At 40.0% G+C, this 6,279-nt stretch overlaps 1 pseudogene; it reads left to right on the top strand.

Annotated features, from left to right (window-relative positions):
• Nucleotides 1–966: 966 nt before the first annotated feature.
• LOC136506904 (uncharacterized) lies at nt 967–2,958 on the top strand (annotated as a pseudogene).
• Nucleotides 2,959–6,279: the final 3,321 nt, after the last annotated feature.

Below are 6,279 nucleotides of genomic sequence, written 5' to 3' on the forward strand. Positions count from 1 at the left end.
AACGAATTTATATTAAATTGAACAAAAATATTATAAGTCAAGGTCAATAAGGGTTATTATATCAAGAAGACTTATTGATTTAAAGTAATCTAAGACTCTTGCTTTCATTTTTCACAATTCTTTCCCTGGTCTAATCTCACCTATAAGCAGTATGGAATAAGTACTCGGAGAAGACAAACTAAACAGTGGTTATGGGATGGCAAAATTCAGTACATCTTAGGAGAGAAATTAAATTGTAATTATCGGATCTAGCAAGATGGCCACACTTTTAGTCTGTAGATCTATCCAGCTGGTGCCAATGTCGATGTAGATGCCATGAACGCCGCATATGAACGCACCGGGGGCTAGTGTTTGTCCCGTGCTTATGGGCTTATGGCCGCCCCTCTTGCAGATACTTGCCGATTACAGATCGATGCGTGAATGACCTGCTTGCTCGCTAGACGTATACAGGTGCAAGTCAGGCAGATGCATGCATCACACAACACACATGGATGATGCATTCACGTACGTACGGTACATGTCTTTATGTGCCGCCGCCTAGTGCTCAACCGGATTTGGGTCCTAAGCGCGCTTCGATGACCAGGGCGACGTCCTGCCTTCTATCTTCATCTGATGGGCTCTCCCAGCACCGGCAAGCCGGAGTCTTCCGGCCGGTGATGTGTGGCTTGTTAATATCGTGAGGCGCCATCTCGATCGATCGTTTGGCTGTTGTGCCCAACGCTTCTAGGCTAGAACCGTGACACCAGCCAACTTGCATGCTGCGTGCTATGCAAGTCCAGATCATCAGAGAAGATAAAATAATCAGATAGTTTTATTAATTTCTCACCATACAAGGATGTCGACGTGAAGCCATCGCCTTTTTTCTTGATCCCTTGCTACTGGTTCCTATCGTCCTTCTTAGTCCTGGCTCCTAGCCCTGATGCGGCTGATTTGAGCTGTGAGGCCACCGTTCCTCTCCATGGAACAATGCCGACGGGTGCATTCCGGCATCAGTGCCGGATTAGGGGAGGTGCACCCGCCAGCCGGTGCCACGTCCTAGGCCCTAGGACCTGTAGCCATGGGACGGTGGTAGAAAAAAATAATATGTATTTATTATTTTCTTTCTTTCTTGGTATGTGGATTTGTTTGTTAAAAAAAATATGATTATGTAACTTCTTTAGATAATCTATTAACCAACCTTGAACGATGTGTGGCTGTACCGAATGTTTTATATATTAATAGAAACAGCAGATATTTTAGATATATATTCTATTAAAGTGCCGTATCTAATGTTTTATATATTAATAGAGAAATAGAAATAGAAATAGTAGATATTTTAGATATATATTCTATTAATAACTAACTAAATGTGAACGTCGGTAGGTATAGCTTTTTCCGCAAAATGAAAGTGTTTTTCTCCCAACAATAATATTTTAGGCTACTTTTTTTATAATAGTGGTAAAGGTGGGTAATTTTCTAGAGAAACAATAGATCCAATGGTCGTGGACACTTGAGTCTTTGGATTTGATGGTTGGATGTTTCTAATTAATGTGGAAATTTCTAGTATTTTATCTTTTTTTCTAGCGCGTCTGGTGAGGATCAACATGGAGCCTCCGTTGAGGCCTCCAATTAGTAATAGTAAGATAGCTTTAGTTCCATAAAGTAGCTAGCTTCACCAATGAAGCTAAAGGTGTTTTCATAAATGTTTGGTAAAGATAGCCATGAGAAGGCTAGGAGGAGAAGCTAGTATTTTCAGCTTCACTTAGAGACACGCGCATGTGAGAGAAGCTGAAAACAACTTCTACGGAGAAGCTGTTTCCAAAGATCGAGCATGTTTGGTAGAGAAGCTGATTGAAAAACAACTTTGTCATGTTGTTTCATAAGCACTATGAGCCCGAGCCAAATGTTGGTGAATAACAGGAGTGATCCAACATGAAAGCTAAAGCAAATCCCTAGGGGACTGTCCCACCGGTCAGTGAACCGAAAGGTACTTCCTTAGATATCCCAGAGTTATCGGATAAAGGTTCAAAGAAAACTAAGGGCAATCCATTTTGTTATCGCTGTCGTGCAAAAGGTCATACAATTCACGAATGCACTGTTGTTCTTTGCTGTGAAGTTTGTTTTGGTGACCATGTGACTAAGCTTTGTCCAAATATTAAGAAAACAAATACAAATGCTATTCCCTGTGGTTATGCCGTGGAAGGACTAGGCTTTTATTTCATTCCAGTGGTGGAAAATCCAAAAGCTAATGTGGAAGGAAAAGCAGCTGTGGTACGTGTTTTGGAAGGTTCTTTTACTATAGACCAATTGGCAGTAGAACTGGAAAAACTACTACCAGATAAGAAACATAAGTGGGAAATTGAGACAAAGGGCACTGATGCTTTTATTATCAATTTTCCATCTTCTGACCTATTGGAAACAATGGTGAATTGGGGACCTATGGATGCCAAGGCAGTTAAAGGCAAGATTCGTTTTGGAAAAGGTACTGAGAATGAGGTCTATAAATATGAGATTGATAAAGTGTGGGTGCAGTTTAGAGGACTACCTAAAGAGTTCAGAGAATTTCCCATCATCTAGGCAGTTGGAACTATCTTAGGTGTCCCTCGGGCTGTTGACACTATCTTCACTTTGAACACTGGCAGAGCTAGAATGAAAGTAGCAGTGCTGGATCCGAAACTCATCCCGGATTTTGTGGATGTGGTCATTGGTGACTTTGTTTACGAGCTACAGTTTAGAGTGGAGGAGGACACTCCTACTGGTGAGCCACAACTCATTGATATGGACTCTACCAAGGAGGGTGATCCTGAAGAGGAAGACCCCAAGAAGGGAGACCCGAGGGAGGGAGATCCCAAAAAAGGAAATTCTGAGGGAAAAATGGATGTTGATGGAAAACTAGGAGACGCTCAGGCACATGGCAATGGTAATGGGGATTTCCAACCTATGGACAGCTTGCACAATGCAGATAATGGGGCGGCATAGCTGGAGGAAGTAGGAACTTCTACCATTTCCCAGAGCAAGCCTGTGAAGCCTAATAACAAACCAGTGGTCCTGCTTTCTTAGTCTGGAGGAGCTGTAAATGGTAATGGGGCATGGAAGGCTACTATGATGCCCTCACAGATCGACTCTGGGATTCTAAAAAATAAAAATATCAGTGGGACAGTTTCACCGGTAAGATCCAGCAAGAGGAACGCCTCAAGTGTGGATCAGGACTCCACCGAGAAGGCAGCGAAGCTTAAAGCGAGGAAGAACTTGGAATCTGCGCTTGACAAAGGTAAACTGCAACAACCTACCTCTTTTACTTCATGAGATGTTTCTTCTTTACTTACTTCATCAAAATCAATAGGGGTTGTTCTAGGAAACAATGAGCATGATATTTTTAATTCTTTAAAATGTTTAAAAGACATCGAATTTAATAGATTGAATGAGAATGATAAGCTAAGGGAGGACAATATTGTTTTAGTGGAAGATGCATCAACTGTATGTTCTAATGAAGATAATTTAGATCTTGAAGCTTTGAATCTTATTTGTTCCGAAATTGTAGAAGGGCTAGGTGATGGGGGTTGTGATCCTTTGATTTTACAAACCCCTGTATCACTTAAAACAAGAGGGCGTCCTCGTCATAAGAAAAGAAATAAGAATAGTAATAAAAGTTGTTAAAAATGAAAGGCATTTTTTGGAATTGTAATGGTTTCGCTGATGGTAAAAAATACAGATTCCTATCAGATTTAACAAAAGAGAAAAGCCTAGATTTCATTGCCTTATCGGAGACTGGTAGAGCTAACTTTCCCCAAACGACTCTAAACACTATTTGTGCTGGTAGAGACTTTATTTGGCACTGTATGGCTCCACGGGGCAGATCTGGCGGCATGATTCTAGCCACCATTTGTTAACTTTTGACATTGGGGAGATTGAGGAAGGAGAATTCTTTATTCGTTTTAAATTAAGACACAAAGAGGGCGATTTTAAATTTAATCTAATCTTAGTATATGGGCCGGCACAGTTGGATCAAAAGTCCAATTTTTTGTCTGAGATGGTCCGGGTATGTTCAAAGGAAGCCTTACCTATTATTATAGGTGGTGACTTTAACATTATTCGGAGACCGGATGAGAAAAATAATGATAACTACAACGATAGAAGGCCTTTTATGTTCAATGCAGTAATTGATGCCTTAAATCTTAGAGAAATAGATTTGTCAGGAAGAAAATACACTTGGGCTAACAATTTGCCAAACCAAACCTTTGAAAAATTGGACAGGGTGCTAGTTTGCACAGACTTCGAGTCCAAATATGCGCATAGCACAGTATATGCTCTTTCTAGAGAAATTTCTGACCATACACCTCTGCTTTTCTCTACAAATAACCCTTCCACAACTTATCAGCCTCAATTCAAATTTGAATTAGGGTGGTTGTTAAGAGAAGGATTTTGTGAGATGGTTTCTGAGATTTGGCAAAATACTCTAGCGTCTGGAACACCTATTGAGAGGTGGCAGATGAAAATTAGAAGGCTTCACCACCATCTTAGAGGTTGGGCGATGCATTTGAGTGGTGCTTATAAGAAAGAAAATCTACTCTTTTAAATAAATTGGATGAACTAGATAAAAAGGCAGAAAGCACCATGCTAAATGAATCTGAACGAGACTTAAAGCATGTCTTAAATGAAAGGCTCGCTGAGTTGCTTCGAGAGGAAGAACTAAAGTGGTACCAGAGGGCTAAAGTGAAACACCTTTTAGAAGGAGATGCTAATACAAAATATTATCACTTGTTAGCCAACGGTAGACACAGAAAAACTATTTTCCAACTCGAGGATGGTAATAACATAATAACTGGTGATGCTCAGCTTAAGGAGCATATTACCAGTTATTACAAAAACCTGTTTGGTCCATCTGATGAGAATCTAATATCATTAGATGAGTCTCAGACGGAGGACATTCCTCAAGTTTCCGATCTGGAAAATGAGTTTCTGACTGAGCCTTTTTCTCAAGAAGAAGTTAGAGCGGCAATTTTTCAAATGGAGCATAATAAGGCGCCTGGGCCGGATGGTTTCCCACTGGAGTTCTATCAAGTTTTCTGGAGCCTAATCAAAGACGACTTGATGGCTCTGTTCTTTGATTTTCATCAGGGAACCCTACCTCTCAATCGTCTTAATTTTGGTAACATAATCTTGCTGCCTAAAAAGAAAGATGCGAGAGTTGTTCAACAATACAGGCTAATCTGTTTGTTGAATGTCTCATTCAAGATCTTCACCAAAGTGGCAACTAATAGATTATCTACTATAGCCCAGAAAATAATAAGACCGACACAGACGGCCTTTTTACCAGGAAGAAACATTATGGAGGGGGCAGTAATCTTACATGAAACGCTTCATGAGTTACATACAAAAAAACAAGATGGTGTCATTTTTAAAATAGATTTTGAAAAAGCCTATGATAAAGTAAACTGGAGATTTTTACAGCAAACATTAAGAATGAAAGGTTTTTCTCAGAAGTGGTGTGAATGGGTACAAAACTTTACACAAGGGGGGAATGTGAACATTAAGGTTAATGATCAAGTAGGATCCTACTTTAAGACTAAAAAAGGTTTAAGGCAAGGGGGCCCGATGTCGCCTATACTATTTAATATAGTGGCAGATATGCTGGCCATACTAATTGCCAGAGCAAAGGGAGCGGGACAGATAGAAGGGGTTATTCCCCATCTAATTCAAGATGGTTTATCCATCCTGCAGTATGTGGATGACACAGTGATCTTCATGAGCCATGATGTTGAAAAAGCAATTAATATGAACTTCCTGCTAAGTACGTTCGAACAACTATCTGGCTTAAAGATAAATTTCCACAAAAGTGAAGTCTTTTGTTTTGGAAAAGCTAAAGATCACGAAGAGTTTTATTCGCAATTGTTTGGATGTACCATTGGCAAATGCCCGTTTCGCTACTTAGGTCTCCCTATGCACTTTAGGAAACTATATAATAAAGACTGGAAGAATATTGAAGATAGAATTGAGAAAAGACTTAGTGGCTGGAAAGGTAAGCTACTCTCGGTTGGCGGATGACTAGTTCTTATAAACTCAGTGCTATCCAGCTTACCTATGTTTATGATGTCTTTTTTCGAACTACCAAAGGGGGTGTTGGAAAATTTTGACTGTTTTCGGTCGCGCTTCTTCTGGCAAAATGACCAACACAAAAGAAAATATAGATTAGTTAAATGGGAAGTCATGTGTCAGCCTAAAGACCAGGGAGGCCTAGGAATTCAGAATTTAGAAATTCAAAACAAATGTTTGCTGAGTAAATGGTTGTTCAAGTTATTG

Source organism: Miscanthus floridulus, chromosome 15 (genome assembly GCF_019320115.1).
Source record: "Miscanthus floridulus cultivar M001 chromosome 15, ASM1932011v1, whole genome shotgun sequence".
In the NCBI taxonomy this organism is placed as follows: domain Eukaryota; kingdom Viridiplantae; phylum Streptophyta; class Magnoliopsida; order Poales; family Poaceae; genus Miscanthus; species Miscanthus floridulus.